General features: G+C 43.3%; 1 protein-coding gene across 1 annotated transcript in view; it reads right to left on the minus strand.

The window, feature by feature from the left end:
* The window catches only part of SORCS3 (sortilin related VPS10 domain containing receptor 3), a 608,461-nt gene that overhangs the window by 109,633 nt on the left and 476,532 nt on the right, over positions 1–22,296 (minus strand). The window lies entirely within an intron of this gene.

The following is a 22,296-nucleotide window of genomic DNA, read 5'->3' on the forward strand; positions in this document are numbered from 1 at the left end:
CTGAATCTAAATAACTACTATTGCTCAAAAGCTCTAGTTACTTCGAAATTAATTTCATTTCTGATCTGAGCACAATTTTTTTCCTTCATATTTACAAATCCATGCACTGAGTGGGTGTTTTTTGGTTCTTTCCATGTGCAAGTTACTTAAAGGAATCGAGGGTCAGAGGAAGAACTCTGGATCGGCAAGTAAGAAATGCTGGGTCAGAGTCCCAGCTCCGCCATCTGATGGCTGGGGGAGTCAAACTCCGTGATCTCACTTGAGAAGGATGGATTCTTGTAGGAACCTGGAAACCACTCCAAGAAATGGTCCTCTGGCCTGGGCTCGTTGAAAAGTCCTGCCAACATGGCACAGCTCTGCAGATGGCTGCTCTCAGCCCAATCATCCTAACTCGGGGGGACATTAATATTCACCAGAGAAGACACCAGAGGCTGTTCAGAGAAAATAGCAGGATGACAATAGCAACCCGGCCGCTGTGCCGAGGAGGCAATTACTGGAGGCCTCCTCTCTGTTCTCACCAAGCACTTGCTGGAGACGGGCCAGTCCTCCCACTCCAGTCCAAACCTGGCGTCCATCCACAGCGGCTGTGGGGAGCAGGCGAGGTGTCACATCTCTATTGAAAACCACCCATTGCTCCTCACTCCAAGAGATGGCATCTTCCATGGCTCCCCCTAGCTCTGCACAGATTGGAAGCACACAGACTGCTAGGCAGAGCAAATGTTAGAGTCCACATGAAGGCAGAACCTTGGAAAAAACTTGGTGCAAAGACTTAAGCTATGAATCAAGAGGAGAGACTGGTTTGGTCCCTAGTGTTCAGCTCTATCCCCGCATCTCTATTTCCTAATTAGAGCCATTCATCTCTTGTGTTCCAGGACTTTTGTTTTTCTGGTTTTTCTTAAGATTTTATTTATTTATTTGAAAGAGAGAGCACACAAGCAGGGGGAGGGGCAAAGGGAGAGGGAGAAGCAGACTCCCCGTTGAGCAGGGAGCCTGACACTGAGCTCAATCCCAGGACCCTGGGATCATGACCTGAGCCGAAGGCAGACAATTACCAGACTGAGCCACCCAGGTGCCCCTGGTTTTTGTTTTTTTGATAAGGCATCTGTTCCAAATCTATATCGTTCTGCACTGGATTAGAAGTGGGGCATTCACATATTAAGATCAATGAGTTGCTAAGAAGTCTTTTCCTTTTTAAAATAAATTTCAAACTGCATAGAATCAGATTAAAATATAATCTTTGGTACTAAATACACAATCACCACTAGTCCTTGCTTGATCCTATTTGTTTATTTTTCTTTCTCCCTCCCTTCCTTTCCTTTCCTTCCTTCCTTCCTTCCTTTCCCTCTCTCTTTCTTATTTTTTTAAGTCCAGTCTAGTTAACATACAGTGTTACGTTAGTTTCAGGTATACAATATAGTGATTCAGCAATTCCATATATAACTCAGTGCTCCTCATAAGTACCCTCTTAATCCCCAACACCTATGTCACCCATCCCCCCACTCAGCTCCCCTCTGGCAACCATCTGTTTGTTCTTTGTAGTTAAGAGTCTGTTTTATGGTTTGTCTTTTCTTCTTTGTTCATTTGTTTGTTTCTTAAATTCCACATATGGATGAAATCATATGGTATTTGTTTTTCTCTGACTTATCTCACTGAGCACAATACTCTCTAGATCCATCCATGTTGTTGTAAATGGTTAGATCTCATTATTTTTTATGGCCGAGTAATGTTCCATTGTATATATATACCACATCTTCTTTATTCACTCATCTATTGACGGACACTTGGGCTGCTTCCATAATTTGGCTCCTGTCAGTAATGCTGCAATAAACATAGGCATGCATATCATCTTTTTGAATTAGTGTTTTAATCATAAATTATAAAACCAACACATGTATGCCTCTCAACCCAAGAACTGGAACAGTAGTTTTTAAATTTGAGCTGCATGAGAATCACTTGGAAAGCTGCTTAAAACTCAGACTTCTGGGCCCCACCTACAGAGTCTTTGAGTTGATCAATCTGGAGTGAGGTCCAAGAATTGTCTTTTCTAATGAGTTTCCAGATAATGTTGATGCTGCTGGTCTGGGGACCCCACTCCAAGCAGCTCAGAACTAGAACTTTAAAGGTAACTGACATACACTTCTAAAGTGCTTCCATGCCCCACACCTGTCCTGACCCTGGCCTCCTTCTCAGATATAGCTATTTTCCTGATTTTGTGTTGACAATGATGCTAATGTTTTTTTTTTAATTGGGGTGAAATTCCTATTACATAAAAATCACCATCTGAAGATGTACAATCCAGTGACATTTAGCACATTTGCAGTGTTACACAACCTCTACCCAATTCTAAATGATTTTCATCACCCCCAAAGGAGATCTCATACCCAGCGATGAAGTTTTTAAACCCCAAAGTATATGCTCTGGTCACTTATCATATGCTTAAAAAACAGCTCTCTACAGGACACCCTAAATATCATCAAGCTTGCCTTGGGGAAGAAAAGCGGCATCAGAGAAGGCTAGTCCCATCACTGAATGCTGGCCAGAGCACGGCAAAAAAGAAGCTTCTCCTGAGAAGATCCAGTTGGCTCCATAGAGAATAAGGTGAGAGCATCGCCAAGCTTCTGATCAGCACCATAGAACAAAACTGGGTCCCTTGCGGTTTCCAAATCACCAAGAGCCAAAGGAGAACAGAGTGTTCTCCTCAACAGGGTGATGGACCCCACCAACTCGGGAACTCAGCCCAGCCATGCCTGACACAGCCCTGCACAAGCACAAACCCTCTTTTTCACAAGCTCACACACACAACCTGAGGGACTCTGTGTTTGAGTAATCAAGATGGAGATTACACTTCAGATACATGATGGGACGAACCAAACTACTAAGGGGCTGATGAAGCCCCAGGAGCCCAGAGGTTCTTCCGGTACCTATGATATCAGAGTATCTCCCAGGGATACCAAGCCAGCTCCTACAGTTCTGCTTGGTCCTGGCTGTATCCTTCTCTGTACCTGTTACCATCTAATTCATGGTTTAACTTCACTGTAAGACCCATGGGTTCGTGGAAGGGTTTTGGATGCCACCAATGCATTACGATTTCTCTCTCTTCTCGACTCTGTTCTCTCTATTCCTACAGCCCTTTCAACATTTACTCTTGTGGGACACGTATTCCTTCGATCTTTCCTCCATGTCTTCTTATAACATTTCAACCTCCCTGATTCCTAGGCAGTGCTGGTCTCGTGGCAAGTGACTGGTGAATACATAATAATAAAAGTAATGACACAATGGTCATTGATGGAGTTCATCTACCATGATCCAGAACTCATGTAGCCATTATATAAATTATCCAGTTTAATCGCCATGACAACCCTTCAAAGACTATAAGGTACTGAGTGACTTGCCCAAGATAAGACAAATTTGAACCTAGCAAAGTTTGGCTCTAGACCTGTTCTCCTCCTCCTATGACTAAGAAGGGTCTCCATTCACCTCACACATCTCACTATAACAACAATATATTTTCTTGACTCGAAGATGTTTTTTAAAAACATATAAAAACCTCCGTAACTGGCATGTGTATACATGTTTATCTTTCTTCATATTCCAGAAAATCTGTTATGACATTGATGGCATATCTTAAAAATGATGTCTTCATAGAAGAGAGGATGTGAGGTAATAAGAACAAGATTAATAATAACTACCATGCAATGAAAGCTTATTACACAGAAAATGGGACAATAAGCAGTTTATACACCACACTTTATTTGATTCTAATTATATATGATGTAATATACAGTACCTCTACAGGTCAGGAAATTGAGGCTCAGAGTGGTCAACTAACCTGCTCGACATCACACAGCTTTTCGTTGTTACAGCCAATCTGTGACCCTCCCCTGTGTCCAAGCCCTTAACTAGGAATAGTGCATCCCCAAAATATCAAGTACAGAGCAGGGGCTCAATACTCACTGACTAACTGAGTAATGAATTGCGGGGATTAACCCACTCAACCAGAAACACTTTGAGTGTGATTTCCTCTGTTGTTTAGTGACTAAACCATGGACTCACAGAGGAGCTCTCCATTCCCACCCAGTAGGTGGTCACAGGAACTTATCTCCAGCACTCCCCGCTTTGGGAGCCAGATCCTCAGGGTGTTGGGAGGATACCAAGCTGATGCATTTGCTGCCTCTCCACTATTATTTGCATGACTCTCTGGCAACCACACAAGGAAAGAATGAAGTTTAGTGACTATTAATCTATTTTGATGAACTTTTCTCTTCCTCACAAGCAAATCTGCTGGCATTGTAAATCCCAGAGATTATTACCACTTTCCCTTTCAGTGACACCTTTTATTTCACATATGATGAATGTCATCCAATTATTTGCTCTGGGCCCATCCGTCATGCTAAACACTGAATTAGCTGGGTCTTTTCCTCACTAATGACTGGCTCGTTAATCTGATTTTCTGGATTTCCATTTTACAGGTTTAACTGGGCTCCTGGCCAGTGAAAATGATTCCTTTGGACAAATGCACTGACCATTAAACACATCTGTCTCTTCTGACTTGTTCGCATTCTTGCTGTAGCCAAATCTAACCTGACATATCTTTTATTTTTTCATTTCTCCTTGATTCTGGAAGATAGCTTGCCCTGGAGGAGAGAAATCTGCAAAAAAGAAAAAGAACCAAAGCGCCTGGAGTCATGTTAAGCCTGTTTCTGCCATAGATAGAAGAAAACTTGTAATATCTCTAGAACTCATAAGTGGGCATAGGTAATCTGAAAAGAGAAGCAAAAAATAACATTTTCAGGTGTCCACTATGTTGAGTGCTTTATATTCATGATATTATTTAATAGCCACACTAGTAATGATTACTATTATTGTTAGTAATATTAGCAGTACCCTACAAGGTATAAATATTAATAACATTCTCTGAGTATTTAGTATATGCCAAGCCCTGTTCCTCTGAACATATTAGCCTTCTATTTTATGTTCAAGTGAGAAACTGAGCCATGGGGGAAGTTACACAACATACTCAAAGACACACAGCAAGTAAATGGTGAAGCTGGAATCTGAACCCAAGTTTATCTGACTGCAAAGCTTATGCTGGTCCCTCAGGCTTGGTCAGGTTTCCAAACCTCTGTGGAGGGGAATGGATCCCATGTCACTCAACTTCCCACTTCCCAGGTAAGATGCCTACCAACAAGGCAGATCTTTTTATGTGACGGATCATATCGGTGTCTCAGTCCTGAGAAATCAATGCTCTATTGTTACACGGGAGTGAACGGTGTTGCTACTAGAATTTGTGAATAAGCGGGATCAGAGTGGAAAGAATTTCGGCTGCACAAGAAATGTAGGAAATGACATTTAGAAGGTTTCTCAGCTAGAGGACCTTGCTGGGCCCAGTATGATGGGACTAATCTGCTGAAGCAAGAGAAGTGGCCACCTGTGATTCCCACACAGCCTCTGCAGCATGCCCTCCTCCTTCAAGAAACAAAAGGGAACAGCACAGTTGTCAGGATGCACAATTAACTTTTCCAATTGCTTTTCTCATTAATTCTATTCAGATTATTTAAAATAAATCTTGACGTTGTTAGGCCTTTCTCTTCCTCTCCACCTACATAATTCCTTCCAAGATCACATTTTTTTTTCAAGAATGAAGGAGCAGGATTTGACTGCTGGACCACAAAGTTGATAAACAGCCACAGGTCTCATCAGGAAGTTGCCCTAAGTGTTGGGATGGTCCTGGGGGCTTCTGCACAGCACGTTACATTGCCCTTGCCAACTTAAGCTCATTTTCCAAAAATGTTTTGCTTAGGCACCACACTAGAGGTCTGAATCAAAATTTGTGGGCTGGCATTTGGAACAACATGACATCTTACCAGCAAGCCATCTCCTCTGCTAGACTCTTTGATGTTGAATTCAGTGTTTGTCAAACTGGTGTTTGCTCATTTTATGTCCTGGAGGCTGTGTGATATTAATGTAATATGCAGTTTTATCTGCCTGTTTCTAGAAAGAGTGGGTCTATTACCTACCACACATATACTATGCTAAGGCTGAACCTCCTTTGAAACAGATTTGCACATATAATCTTTTACTGGGGCCCTAACACAATAAAATCTTTTACTGGGCACCTAACATAACAACCCTAAAATAATCTCACCAATAGATTTGGAATAAGATAGTTGACACTGAAGCCAATATAATGCTCTCAATTTGGTGTGTGTGTGTGTGTCTGTGTCTAAGGGAGGTGCTGGAGGGAAGGTGAATACTGAGGTTGGCCAAAACATACTGACAAAGAACTGCCACCTTCACCAACCCTTGCCAAGGCTTCTTGGAACCTTCACTGCCTGCTGGGAATGGTAGGAAGGGAGAGAAAAGGTGAGTTAGAAAAGCATGGGGGAAAGACTTATGTCCAGACCATCCACAGCACTAGAAGAGGAATCGGTCCATCTGACTCTGAGTCTGTTTTTTTCCAAATTCAATCAAGGTCTGGACTTGATAAGTTTCCAATTACATTCTTTTCAAAGAGGACTCTTCCTCTGATTTTTTTTAGCATTATAGTACATTGGTTGGAATCCCAGACCTGTGCTTAAATCCTGCGTCTGCCACTTGCTGGTTTGGTGATCTTGGACAGGTAATTACTTTAACCTTTCTTCTGGAAAGTGGAGACATCAATACTACCCATCAACATGTTGTCATGAGGAGTAAACACAGTACAGCACGTAAAAAGCGTTAGCCCTGAAGCCGGCACATACTAAGTGCTCACTGCATAGAACTTGCCTCTGCTGAGCTAGAGGACAGTTGCCTGCACCAACGTTAACATCTTGGGGTCGGCTGGGGGTTGACCGTGGTGGCAGTTTATAGATGCCAACTGGAGCTTTAGGAAGTGCTGGCATAGCCACATGGACTACCTGGTCAGAAGTGACGAGGGACAGAGGACTGAAATTCTTCTTGGGGCCTTTAGGAAGGATAACTTCATGGAGAAGACACCTATGCAGACCTTGAAGCCAACATGTTTCATGCCAGAGATTGAACCATTAATGGCTGCAGGACTTACCTTCTTTTTTTTTTTAGGATTTTTATTTATTTATTTGACAGAGAGAGAGAGAGCAAGAGAGCACAAGCTGGGGGAGCTGCAGGAAGAGAGAAAAGCAGGCTCCCCACTGAGCAGGGAGCCTGACACAGGGCTCGATCCCAGGACCCTGAGATCGTGACCTGAAGCAAAGGCAGCTGCTTAACTGACTGAGCCGCCCAGGTGCCCCTAGGACTTATCTTTGTGTTCTGGCTTTCATGACTTAGAGAGAGGGAAAGAAGTTCTTGGAATGTGCATCTGACCCTTCAGGATGGATGGAAGTCCTTTGCCTTCCTTCTCCTAGTTTTTTTTTTTTTTGGGGGGGGGGGGTTGGGGCATATAAAAAGCAAAGGTAAGTGCAAAAATAAAAAAGAACAGATAAGGACTTGAATTGTCATCTCAGAGCACAAAAGTTGGGAGCACCTTGATTAATTATATATACATATATATGCATATATAATTAATATAATAATAGCTAAAAAGCCAAAAACTAAACCGTCTACTCTGAGTGTTCTAGGTCAGGATACCAGAGCTGCCTTAAAAAAAAGAAAGCAGGGGCGCCTGGGTGGCTCAGTTGGTTAAGCAACTGCCTTCGGCTCAGGTCATGATCCTGGAGTCCCGGGATCGAGTCCCGCATCGGGCTCCCTGCTCAGCAGGGAGTCTGCTTCTCCCTCTGACCCTCTTCCCTCTCGTGCTCTCTCTCTCTCATTCTCTCTCTGTCAAATAAATGAATAAAATCTTAAAAAAAATCTTTAAAAAAAAAATAAAAAAAAAAAAAAAGAAAGCAGTACCATGGAAACCCTAAAGTGACATGTTAAAACTCTTTACCAAAACATCTCCCCCTTCCTTTCTCAGAAATGGCCCTGTTCCTGGAAGACCGGGAGCTTCATGTGGATCCAGGAAAGATGGGACCAGGGAGGCTGGGGCAGATACTGTAAGGAATCTAGCTCCATAGTCTTCTTACACTTACATAAGTTTTCTCTTTGACTTGAGACCTCGCATAGCCTTTTTCCTTTCTGCAGGTGGATGTTATGAGCTCAGTTCATTGACTGAAATCTTCCCAAGCCAGACACCAGCCTCTGTCTTTTCTCTAGTATTCAAGCATTTCAGAAAATAAATACAAAATAGTGGGAAAGGAGAAGGAAAAAGGGTGTAAGGTCCTGGTATACCTAATGTCTTTGTTTCCAGTTTCAGCTTAACCAGTTATCAGATATGCAATTTTGGCGTGGTAACTAATCTGTTGGAGTTTCAGGGCTATTGTTCTATATAAAGGGAGCAAATAATTACCCTTCTCTTACAGAGCAGTAAACGAGATAATAAAATGCTCTCATGGAACTGTAAAGTGTTCTATAACGTAATGATTAGAATGTTATAATTGACCTGTGGTATGTACCTAAAAACACAAAGATGTTAGAAGTATTTTCACTGGAAAATTGCTGTGGACAGAAAGTTTGTGTTCCCCACAAATTCCTATGTTGAAACCTAATCCCCAATGTGATGGTATTTGGAGGTGGGGTCTTTGGGAAGTGATTAGGTCATGAGGGTGGGGCCCTCATGAATGGGATTAGTGCCCTTATTAAAGAACTCCATTGCCCCTTCTACCACATGTTTATGAACCAGGAAATGGGCTCTCTTCAGCCACCAAATCCACCAGTACCTTGATCTTGGGCTTCCCAGCATCCAGAACTGTGGGACAGATTCTGTTATCTGTACATAAGATTCTGTTATATGGTATATCTGCTATAGCAGTATGAACAGACTAAGACAGAAATCAAGCTGATGATACAGATAGGCCCACTCTATTGATTGTGGGGGCACTGAAATTTGCCAGTGAGGCTACAGCTATTCACAGACTGGTGGGCAATAAGGAATGTCACAAGAGAAGCAGGAAATGGATGGGCAGAGATAAAGAACAGAAGTGCATTCAGCCACACAAGATGAATGGCAGGCGTATATAGCCACTTAGAGAATGATTAATTTTATCGATATGTTCAAGATATTTTACATATCCTAAAAGGGCAAGGCAAACAAAGTCATTAATTTTCTAGAGAAGCAGGGATGATGCTTCTTTGAGACATGGGGCTTCCAGACGGCCTTGGAAATATGCGTGGGCTGCTAGATACGACAGCAAAACTTGGCCAACATGGGATTTGCATGCCTCATGAGTGAATTTTGGGACAGCAGTGGACAGATTTAAACCATCTGTCAAGTTGTTTCTCAGGAAACACTACCACTTCCCCAAGAGAGCCAGGAATATTTGTGAAATGCGAACTGCTACTTGGAGCCTCCCCACTGTACTCCCCACGTCATGCCTTTCCTGTCCTCCATCAGCAGAAGCACCTCTGGGAGAGTCAAGCTCTGTGCTCACACTTTGTATGCGCCGTCTGCTCTCATGCACAATGACCACACGGAAGAGATACTTTGCAGTCCCACTCTACTGGTAAGTTAACTGACGTACATGGGATCATGCAGCTACAAAGTGGCAGAGTCTGGATTTGAACTCGGCTCTCAAAATCCGGACCACATCCACTACACTGTGCAACCCTGAACAAGCCTAAAGTGTCTCCTGCAGAGCCTTTCCAAAGAATGGCTAATTTAGGACCAATTACCTGGAGGGATTTACCATGACCCAGATCATGAGAAGCCTCCAGCATCAATGAAATCACAGTGACTGGCATCATAAACCACCTCCCTAAGGAAGGTTCCCCACCCCAATTTCCCAGTGGGAATTCATCTTTTCTTCCTCTGATTTTTAGGGCTCTTTGTTTGTGGCCTTCTCGCTGCACTTACCAGCTGCTGTTCTAAATTATGGGAAACTGGTACCTTTTACTTCTCTTGTACTATCTTCTATGGTAGATAATGTGCTACATTCCCATTTCACCCTCTCTTAGTACCTGGCACCCATGTCATAACAACTAATATTTGTAGAGGACTCTATTCTCTGCCATTAGTTTTTATTATTGGACTGAATCTCATTTGGTCAGGGCACAACCCTGTGAGGGAGGTCTAATTACATCCCCATTTTAGAATTAAGGGGCCTGACTTTAGGTCACCTTGTTACTAAAAGGTGAGGCTCAAAGCCAACCACAGAACTTCTGCCTTGAATCCCCAGGCTCTTTTCATGTTGCCAGGCTGCTTCAGTCTGTGTCTGCTGAGTCAAGATCAGAAAAAGACAAAGTGGAGATAATTGCATGGGTTTTCACAAGTGGGTCGTGATTTTACATCAAATACTCCTTTGAGTGTTTGGCAACACAACATGGCGATAAGAGAGTGTGCTTTCCTGGGGGAAACAGAGAAGAAGATTACAAGATGTTCTTCTCTACCTACTGCTGAATCCACATGTTAATTAAGGGTCTGGCCAAATTCCCATCATTCCTTAAACACTGCTCACATTTAGATGTTTCATGATGGGTACTGGCCCCAATTCTACTATATGTTGCATGTGTTAATCAGTGAGCAAAAACTTATTCAGCCCTCTCGTGCCCAGGCTGTATCAGGTACCATGGGAATCACAGGACTGCGACCTCGTGGAGTTTACCATTTCTTTGTAAAAGTGAGCCTAACATATAAGATGTACAAATGACAACATAATACCAGTGATGATGCTCTGGTACCCTGGGCAGGTAAAGGCCAGGCGCTGGAGAAATACCCCCCAGAACCATAGTACTTTACTCCACTTATTTTCATGCTCCTTCTAGAATTACCATAAAATCAGTGCACACACGACACACACACACACCCTGTAACATAGAGTACATACATATATATATATGCATTATATGTATAATATAATGTATTATATTATACATATTATATATATGTATGTAGTGTTATTGACACTCCCACAGCCTTTGGAGAAGAATGGGTTCTCAACACTAAAAGACTTTCTATTTGTTGAATGGTATGACGGATTTGAAGATGGAACAATGGAGTAACCAGGATACGATTAAAGTGTTCTACATAACCAAGGGAGGGATGGAGAGAAAAGGTGGGGATCAGGTGGGGATGGATCTTGAAAGAAGAAAAAGATCATAGCAAATCTGGAGAAATTGCAGGAAGCGAGATCCAAGAGGGTGGGTCACTGGTCATTGGTTCCTGAAGTGGTGCTTCAGAGGAATGCCAAGAAACAGTGGGTGTGTGTAGGTTTTATTAAGTGTTTTTGCCATGCAGTATCTGACATAAACACTGCGCTTTGTTTTTGTTTGACATTTCCAATAAAAAGTTTACACCACACTGCTCAATAATCTCATTAAGATTTTATTTATGTATTTGTTTCTCTTTGCAGAGGTGTTTCATATCAAGAACGTAGATCTGCTTCAAGAAAATACCCAAGAGTTATAGCTGGGTTACCAGAAATTTATCTTTCTGAGGCTTTTTGGTTACTTATTTAGTTCTTTGTTATGAAAATTCACAAAGAGGCTTGCATCAGAAGCCTAGACATGGATTCTATACCTCCCTCACCTGTACTGGCTATTATGGGTCTCTGGGAAAAGCAGTTAACTGCTTCCAGATCTCAAGTCCATCCTAAAACGGGTGGGCATACTCACAACATATTGGTCCAACTTGTGCCAGACACAAAGTAGGGACTCAAGAATCTCATGCCCCTGTGCTTCTCATTCCTTCACATCCGGGATCCTGGTTTCCTCAGCACAAGGGTTTTCTTCAACTCCTATCGTAAGATTCTCTGCTGCCAGTTTCTTCTGGAGTCATTCAATGACTCCACAAACATGTTTTGTGTTAAAGGTTTCTGCTCCTACTTACTGCCCCTTACATATGTCTTGACCCAATTGGCTCAAAACATAAGAACATTTAGGCTCTGACTCTCATTCAAAAAGCAGAACGAGTGTACTGGTATCAGAAGGCGCAGATCAAAGTCTCTGCTCCACTCTTTACTGGCTGTGTGATCTTAGGAAAAGGACTTTACCTCTCTGGGCCTCTTCTGTGAAATGGAGGTAAGAGTAGGACTTCCCTCGCAGGATGTCATAACAACAAAATGCTTCAGTACTATGCCTCGCTCACACCAGCCACTCAGTGAGTGTTAGCTATTACCATTATATGTAATTGACTCCACAAGAACTACAGATTATTCAATAAGAAAATTAGCCAGGAGGTAAAAATCACAGACGAACGCAGAGGACAAATCTTAAATAAGAAAATGCTGAGAATTATAGTGTTTCTTATACGGAAGGGTTCTGTTAATCAACTTCCTGAGGACTCCTATCAGACATTTCAGAGGAAGTAAGGAAGCCGCGACTCCCATGCCTTCCCTCCCATGCACACACAGAATACCTAAGAAGCAATTACATCGCAGAATGAAATAATAAACACAATCATATTAAGAGCACTTTGATTATTTCTCCCTACTGCAATCTAGAAGCAATCGCCACCCGTGGCAGGCAGTAAAACCGCACACGTTTATTCCGGAGAATCAGACAGAAGGCCTTGGGGGCTGCAGACTCCGCGTTCAAGGAATCACCACTGCGCATTATAACAAGGTGTGTGTCCCTTGCGGAAACATTTCTCAGGGGGAGAAGACCGAAGCAATCTTACCTGGCCTCTAGAGGTCACAAGGCCAGAGGGAGAGGGGAAGTGGCTCATGGTCCCGTGACATACACACTGGATTAGAGGAAACAAGGAAAGAGAGAATGCAGATGAAAGAATCAGACAACTTTAAAGCCTAAGAAGCATGGAGAGGAAAGGAGCCAATCAGCTTTTTTTTTTCTATTTTGCAAGAGATGTTTCAGTTGCAGACCCAAATCTAATAGCAGTTGGTGTAGTAAAGATGAAATACTTGGAGGAAGAAAAAGAGAGAACTAAAAAGGAAAGGAGGAAGGGAGACAGGCTGGCAAAGGGAAGGTGAATCCCCAGTGCCTCCCTGTCCTTCCCTGCTTCTTCCCGCTCCCTTCTGCCCACAGGGACAGGCGGGCGGTGTCCCGGTGTCCCGTTGTCTCCCAGCCCTGCAGCCCCCTGCCTGCAGGCACTCCTCACAGGAAGGCAGGGGTAATCAGGCCCATCCTTCAAACATCTTCATTCTATTATTTCCATAATTGGCTTCTAACGTTCTGTTCGATAGATGTGGGGCCAACCAGACCGAGCGCTTGAACAGCTGCTCGGGCCATGGAGCTATTCTCTGTGCCATTGATCACAAAGACAAAAATCAATCCTGGCTAAGGAGAAAGAAGTTAAAAATAAATTGCTGGGATTGATTTCTGTTCAGACCTTCTGACTCCCAGTTTGGAAAGGTGGAGGGAAGAGTGCGCGCAGATCCACCCGTCACGAAATCATTTCATATGTCCCCATCTCAACAGCAAAATCGGGAGGTATTTTACAGGCACATACACACGTGTGTGTGCACACAAACACACAGGCACACATGAGCATAGTTTTCTCTTAATTTATGCTCTTACATTATTTTATTGTTGCCTCCTAATAACTATCAGAGATGAGAATCCATGTGAATTGTAAACTCCCATGGGAAGAGGACTGGGGTTTGTCTCGTTCACTACCAAAGCTGCGAATTAGGGCTCCATGCTTTGTGGATAGCAGTAACTCCAAAAGTACTTGTTAATGGATGACAGAGTAAATTAATTATTGAAGTCCCTTCTTTGCTATGATCAGCTCTTACAATTATGTTTATTTCTTCATTGATGGATCACAGCATGTAATTATTTTTCTTCTTCATTGTTCTGCATATGTATGATCTCTCTCTCACTAGACTAACCCCCCCCATGGCAGGAACCTTTACTTTTTTGCTTTTTAATTTTTCATCTATTGCACTATCTCCACCTTGTGCCCACCCCCCCATCCAAGTACTAACCAGGCCCGACCCTGCTTAGCCCTCGGCAGATGTATGTGAAAGGAAAGGAGGAAAGAATAGTTCAGCAACTCTCTTAAGGGATTAGCTACAACCTAAATATCTTTTGTTTTGCTTCTGACACTGAAGAAATAAGTTGGGAAATACTTCTGAATAACAGTCCCCTGCCCATCCATGTTTAACTAAATGGAGCATCCTGGAGAGTGAGTAGACTTGCAGAACAGTAGCGTTGGAAGGAAACTCTGGAGTCATACACCCCACTGCCTTGCAAACTGGATTCCATGGAGTTCAGGAATCCTACAGTGATGCCTTGGAGGTGTCCACAATGGGTGACGAAGAGGCTGAGTGTGTGGGAGACTTCAAACAGTCCCTCACGCTCCTTTAACTAGATCCACTCCACCTATGTCTGTTTTGCAAAGGTGATGGCCCAGGGTCACTGAGTGAGTTAATGGTGAGACCAGACTTAAATCCAGGAATGCTGTACTGCCCGACCCCTGTCCCTCCACTGGCCTGCCCGGCCCATCCTGTGGCACACTGTCTCTTGCCACGTAAGGGTCTCTTCCTTGGAACACTGGCTAGTCCTAAATTTAGATTCCTCAAGTCAATTCTCCACTTGGAGACCTAGCTTGGACCTTGCCCTCTCCAGAAAAGCATCCCTGATCATATCATGCCTCGTGGGTCTCCCTTACTCTGAGAAAAAGCCTAGCACTTTCTCAAGAGCTTTTGAACATTGCTCAGGGCAAGTGTCAGGCCATAGAGTCCTACCCCCTCACCTAGTCTGAAACAAAAAGAGGATAACAACATCTTCGGTCTCCTTTACCATTATATTCCCTTCTTTAGAATAACAGGGACACATTAAGTGCTCAACAAATGTTTGTTGAATGGATGAATGAACAGAGGATCAATCCTTCTGGCTAAGACAGAACCTATCACAGCCGGGAGCACATAGTAGGTGCTCGATCAAATTAAGCTGATTGACCAGCCATGGGCTCTGCCACTATTACACTCTAAAAAGACTTTAGCTCTGACTGATCATGAGGGCTTTTAGAATCAGATTCTTAAAAGTTCCTTGCAGAAATCCAAAGCATTTGTTTACCCCATTAGCTAGCTAGAGAGTTAAAGGCAGAAACTGGTTAAAATTTTTAAAAGCTGAAACTCTGAAATAAATAGATCTGTATCCTAGTTGGAATGGTAATGGGGAGAGGAGTGGACTTAATAGTCTTCTTCTCAGTCCACAGACCAACTGCCTTTATTATCAGCACTGTCGTTTTTACAATACAATTATCTTTAATAGGGGAAGGCCCCAGGAAAGGCATCCTCCTGGGAGCTTTGCTTAGAAGAGAGGGTGTGGGGAACTTACTGGGACTTGGAAGGGAAGGACAATGGGGAGACCCAGCTGGGTCATGATTCAGTAGCTCCTCTGCACCCAGGGATGGGACTCAAGAGAAGCTGTGCCCAGAAGCACATGATGGAAACTGGGTAATTCAAGGCAAGAGGTACAAGGTAAGTGGGGAAAGCTGAAGAAAGTGGAGCTGGGGATGGTAATGATGATTAACCATGCTGCCACTCACCCCCCTCTGCACCCTAGTGATGAGTGTTTGAATAATCCTCTAAGAGTATCTGAGGGCCCACTCTCAGAGGTGCGGGCATGATTACATTTTACTGAATCCCATTAAGCCCTCCTTGGGTTAATGGTGCAGAAAGTTTCTGATCTGAAACAAAACTGAAACAGATCCTGACAAACAGTGCACTGAACAAGGAGGGAGTAAGCCTTCCCTGCCCCTGGTGTCCACCACGATGGGGGCAACAGCTGCCTCTTTTTCACTTTTACAGATCCAGAAAAGTTTCTGGGAAAACCAGCTATGCAGGGTTAATGTGAAGATCTTTAGATTGGGAAAATGAAATGAGAAACAGATTACTATCCTCTTTTGCCATCCCTTATGAGCCCAGGCAGCTCTGATGTCATATCCCGACCCTGCCATCCACTGAGCTCTAGGACAAAGGGGGATTCTCTAAACGTCTCTGAAATTCTCCATTAAACACTAACGAGAATAATAACCATCACACCCAGAACCTATGAAGATTAAAGTAGAATAAAAAAATAAAATACACACTTAGCAGTCATACATTTGGCAGGGAATAAATGTAAGACACCACAAATCAGTCGTGACAACCATTCTTCCAGCTGGCTGATGGGTGGGTAAAACTGGTGGTGAGGTTACATGGAAAGAGCATTCTCATGCATCGCTGCTTTGAAAACAGGAAATTGCAGGTTTTCAAATCGTGGAAGAGACTGAGTGTGGCTGATCTCACTCTTTTGGGCTGAATTACAGAAACACTCGTGGTCCCCCGGACAACAAACCGGCTTTCTAGACCAGAATGCACAGGCTGCATCTAATCATACAAGGCTCCTGGATAATTAAACATGACGAGTGCCACCCTTCCTATAAAATATACTGCACACAGCGTCCACGCCACTACTCTTCCTTCTCATGCCCATGGAGACACTACTAATTAACAGCAGCACTCTTTCCTACTGAACCACAACAACACAGCCTTCTATGCAGCTATTACTAACTACCCAAAGGTGATACACAAAATGAAAACAATTTGACACCCAGGAGCCAGACATATCCCATTCATGTACTACCAGAAAAGCAAATACTTGTGTTATAATATGGGGCAGATGACAGAACAATTCTCTCAGAGTAAGGGAAAAGAGTCCTTGCTGTGCTGGCCTAGTGAGTAACAAGGACTGTAACTTTCATGGAGCTTCAGCAGATCTCTTGGGGAAAAACAAGTCTTCATCATTTATTAGGGGCGTGCACAGCAAAGCCCTGAATGGAGTAAAGAGATCACCAAGCCTAGAGGATTGGTGGGCTTTCTATAAATAAATAGCCCCTCCTGGAGGCTCTGTGTCTCAGCAGGAGACACTAGGGAATCATCAGCATCTGGATGGTAACTGATGCCATGTTGGAAGGATCAAAGAGATAGATGGGATTGCTCAGAGAGAGCAGAGAGAGGGAACCTACAAAAAGCTCGAGAACAGCCCATATTTAAAGGGTGGGCAGAGGAAGAGGCCCCGGTGTAGGAGAGGAAGAAGAAGATGCCAGAGAGGAAGGAGGAGAAGCTGAGGCACGCACTGTGAAAGGAGCAAAGCTGAGTGTGCTCAGGGAAGCACAGCAGGCAAGAGACCCTGGGGCTGCAGACGGGTCAACTAGGTGAATGATGGAGAGGTGTTGTCTGGATAGAATTCAAAGACATCGTTGATGAACTTGGCAGAAGTAATTTCAATGGAATGGACAAGGCAGAAGTCAGCCTCAAGTGGGTTAAAGAGAAGGAAATGAGAAAATGGGATAATAAATATGGACAGCTCTTAAGAAATCTGCTTGTGAACGCAAGATGGAATATTTATAGAGAGGAACATGGGGTTCAAAGGAAGTTTTGTTTTCTTTTTTTAATTTAAGGAGAGTAGATATTTTGAGTATTTCAATACTGATGGGAAGTCTGAAATAAGAATGAATATGCTCAAGAGATAGGGGAAGAAGGATAATAGGTAAAGCCAGGTCCCTGAGAAGTGAGAAGGGATGGGATTGGGTGTTTGGATTAAGAAATTTTATATGGGCATGAAGATGATTCTTTCTACTTTTTTTGGATAGTTCAATCTATTCACAATACTGGATACACAGTAGGGGCTCAATAAATTTGAGAGTCTCTTAGTTTCCTTGAGTTGGGTTCCCTCTGCCTGGAAATGTAGAGCCTGAGACAATGGCTGTTAACGCAGGTAGTTTTATTTTGTTTTGTTTTCGGTGGGGCGCTGTTTTGTTTGTGTTTGAGAAATGATCCTAGGGAACAGAAGTGGCAGAACTAGAGAGTAGGAAACGAGGGAGGAAAAGCAGTTAAAATCCCAAGGAGTATATAAAAAAAAAAAAAAAAATCCCAAGGAGTGTTACTGAACTGGTTATTACTATGAGTAATTGGGGCTCAGTCCCTCTGGGGACCCTATGAAGACCCATAGAGAATGGGGCTCCATATTGCCCTCCTGACAGGAGGAGAGGAGTATTTATCCACTGGCTCCAGACTCCTATCGGTCTAACTGGCCCAGAGGATTTTGCCACCTTTGTACTTCAAGGTTTGTATCTCCACCAGGATGGCTAAGGGGTCTCTCGTGAGCATCCCATTTGGGGAGAAATCAGCCCAGAACAAAAAGCAGGAGGTTCACAGTGCAGTGGAGGCAAGGTGATGCTAGGTCGCCTCTGCACACAGCTATCTGCTGAGCAAACACGAGCCAGAAGGACGTGAGGTAGCACCTCTTCAACACCGAGATCGACTAAACATCATAACTTCCCAATCAGTTCACTAATTTGTGTTTATTCATGGAAGTATTTCAAATACCAGCAGTAACTTTTACATCAAGCCACCGAAATCATTGCCTGTATAGGAGACACATCCCAGCAACGTGCTATTTAAAGAACTTGCATTAGTGCTGGCTGTTGAAAACACCTCACTTAAGATTCTGAAAGTGCTTCAAGAATATTCACCTGAAGATGTCTTTATTGAATTTCTTTTGAAGACTGTCTCTGCAACTCTTTCATTTTCCTTTAAACTCCTGTGTTGTAAATGTGTCCCTAATGATGAAATTGCTATTTATTTAACATTCAAATCTCTCCCATTAAGGCCAAATTAACATCATTTAAAATATTGCCAAATAGTTTTTCTTTGAATAATCACACTCTATTAATTTCTGCCTCAGGGCTTTTTTTCTGTTATAAAGAGAACTATTCAGGATACAGTAGCCATGCCATAGAGGCTTTGCTACCTCCCATGCTGGTCCCTAAACCAGGAACCTGAACCATCAACACCCAGGGGAGCTGGGGACCAACATGCTACAAGAAGGCACAAGAGTCTTGAAAGAGAATTAAACCCCAGAATATCTACAGTTACAAATCTATCATGAGAAGTTGGTTTCTTTGATAACTAGCACTATGGAAGGTATGTGGGAAGATTTTATCATGCACATATGTCGATACATGAGCTGAATCCATGAATAATTACAAAATGAATTGGGGGAAAAGATTCAGAAATCTTTTCCATGACCGGCTTATAAAAACTCTTATTTTTTTTAAAAGGTACGTACGTATGTATGTATGTATGTATGTATGTATGTATGTATGTATGTATGTATTTGACAGAGAGAGAGAGAGAGAGCACAAGTAGGGGGAGCAGCAGAGGGAGAGGGAGAAGCAGGCTCTTTGCTGAGCAGGGAGCCCGATGCGGAACTCGATCCCAGGACCCTGGGATCATGACCTGACCCGAAGGCAGACGCTTAACCAACTGAGCCACCCAGGTACCCCTGAAAACTCTTAAAAGAGAATGTGCTTACACAAAAGTAGGGAGGCTGGGGGCATCTGGGTGGCTCAGTCGTTAAGCGTCTGCCTTTGGCTCAGGTCATGATCCCGGGGTCCTGGGATCGAGCCCCGCATCGGGCTCCCTGTTCGGCGGGAGGCCTGCTTCTCCCTCTCCCACTCCCCCTGCTTGTGTTCCTTCTCTTGCTTTGTCTCTCTTTGTCAAATAAATAAATAAATAAAATCTTAAAAAAAAAAAAGTAGGGAGGCTGATTTTTGCATGTGGATTTATCTCCTGATTCTAGCATTTGATAAGGCTCTTAGAGCATTTCAAAGCCATTTCAGAGCGTTTCAAAGCCATTATTATCTCCCTTGATCCTCACAAAAACCTTTCAATTTAGGAAGGGCAAGGGGTGTCCTTCCATTCTATGGAGATGAGAAAATTAGGGTTCTCAAAGTCCAAGCGAGCAGCCCCGTGTTCCCCAGCTGGTAGGTGGCAGAACCCTGACTATAACCCCGAGTTCAGGGTCCTCTGCCCCACATCAGACCACCAGCTACTTGAACCATAAACTGCCTGAGGGCAGGGACAACGTCTTCTAGCCCTGCCATGCTCCACTGCACCTGGCATACTTCTAGGACCTCAAGCAATACCTGTTAACTAGCTACTAGTACTTATTAGTTGCTAATACTTCTCCAACACCTTTCAACTCCGAACAACAGCAACTTGTATCCAAATTACTGACCGGCTCCACTTACTGGAATTATCCCAGGACCCCTCTTCTGTACCCCATTGCTCCATCCACAGGATTCCTTGCTACAGAGGGGACTTCTCTTTGGCCCACATCGACACAACATTGCCAGGAGTTCAAAGTTGGATCTACACACTGATACTGGTCTAGCTGTGGATGTTGAGAAGGATTTGGCAGAGTGGGGATGGCCTTCCCTTTGAATTTTCTGCTTTCTCCATGCCTCTGGAGTATTTTGTTCATATCTTAATTATGGATCTGTGTCTGTCTCTTGTGTTTTAGATATCTGTATCAGACCTGTTGTTGTTGTTGTTGTTTTAATACAATTGCACTCACAATGAAACTCTATTCAGTGAGTGAATGAATCTTTATCACATTGAAGGCCACTTCATGTGCCGTGAAGAGGGGTGAGGCCAGGCTCCGTGTAGTTCAGTGAAGACACACAATTCTCTTAAGATGGCTTATTAGGGCTCTGTTCTTATTTCTTCATCACACTCCCTAATAGCCAGGGCATGAATCCTATCACTGAAGGGATTGTAAAGCTACCACTGCTGAACCACCTACTCTCCAGGATAATCACTAGAAAAGCTACTCCATAAGGAGAAAAGGCAGGATTTCCAACTTTCTTGGCTCAGAACATAGAAACCAACTTATCTGTATCCCCCCTGCCCCTACAGAGGAAAGCCAATTTCTCTTTTATCCATGTGGAACGGAGACATTTCAGGCAGACACTTTCCCATTAAAACAAGGGCTCTTCTGGGAAGGATTAGCTCCTTTTGATTTCACTATGATACCCCAGGCCTGGGGCCCCCTGCACAGAAAAGGCATTGACAGATTAACAAATTTTGCAGTGTTCTGTACGTCTTCAGCTCAGCTGAAAGCAGGAGATCCAACACTAGGTCCCCTCAAGCAAAACCATCAAGATGACTACCTTTACCTCTTTGTCAACAGAACAATAAAAGGTGAGGCAGAACCTTGGGGTCTCTCCTAAACCGTAGGAGCCATATGAGTAGTGTGTGGACCCTTCAACCACATACAAGATACAGAGTCAAAACTCATCATGTTTAGAAAAAAGAAATAACTGGGCACGAGGAGCTTTCCTTTAGAAGGGCAAATTTTTTTGAGGTTTTTTTTTTTTTTATGCAAAATGAATGTCATGGGAAGTTTATTATGAAGAGGTTCCCTGGGTTTTTGGTTATTTAAACTTTACTCTCAAACACATATACATTTGTGTATGACTCACTCATGGGTAAATAACTATGCCTTACACACGTATGTATTATTTATTAATTTGCAGAGAAAGGAAATGGGACTGTGTGTCACCTGAATCCCTGGTGGTTCAGTTGTCCACACACAAAAACATCTGACCTTTGACCCAGGAAGCCAACGGTGCTACAGAAAGTCGGTGGTTTTCAAACATGTCTTAGCAGCAGATGGCTTTTGTTAAATGAAAAAGGTATTAAGAACCCTGACATGCAGAGCAAACAAAAGCTAAGTGACTCTATTTAAGGAGAGGTTAAGAGGGCCAGAGACCTTCTTCCATTTTTCGGTAGCTCCTGAGACAAGTTCCCTAACAATCAATGTAAAAACTGCCAAAAAACACATTTGGCAAAAAAGGCTGGAAAGACTGAGGGGATCGACTGGCATCCTTTTCTATAAGATTTTTCCTCAATTGCAGGTCTCTGATGGCACTAAAAATAAGGGATATCAATACTCCACAAAACCAGAAAATTCAAGTGGATAAATCCCTTAAAATTATGAAATACCAAAGCCACCAGAGCCCTTTATGCCCACCCAGCTATTACTCAGCTGCTCAGACTGTAGGCAAAGAAGAAAATCAAGTGGCTCTACAATGTTCCCATTTAAAGGCCAAACTCTGGAGCCACTGCAAGCATCCTTCAGAAAATACAGTCCTCAGCGACCAGCTCTGCCGGAGCTTAGCGGAGCTCCTTGGAGATGTCACCCATGAGGGGTGGGCTGGACCTGAACCTTGACACACGACAGCTTCTTCTCTTGAGATCATTCTTTAGAAAATTGCTGGCAGGGGAGGGACATACTACCTACCAGGATGCCCTGATACTTTCCTTGCTCAGATATAAATCTGTGGGTCTAAACCCTGGAGGAGAAGCTACTATTGGTCTGAGGATTTTCCACCCTCACAAAAGCGTTCTGAGGCAGCTTTATTTCAATGAACAGAATGAGGAATCCCTGCCTTTTCCTTGCTTCTGAGATGGACATTAATCATTGCAGTACAAATCCGACCTTCTCCATAAAGCCTTTCCTGATCCCCATTTCAATTTTCAAAACTCAGACCCTCCAAAAAAGATTAAAAAT

This window comes from Eumetopias jubatus, unplaced genomic scaffold, assembly GCF_037043125.1.
Source record: "Eumetopias jubatus isolate StellerSeaLion01/CBP00866 unplaced genomic scaffold, mEumJub1_p1.0 scaffold_17, whole genome shotgun sequence".
In the NCBI taxonomy this organism is placed as follows: domain Eukaryota; kingdom Metazoa; phylum Chordata; class Mammalia; order Carnivora; family Otariidae; genus Eumetopias; species Eumetopias jubatus.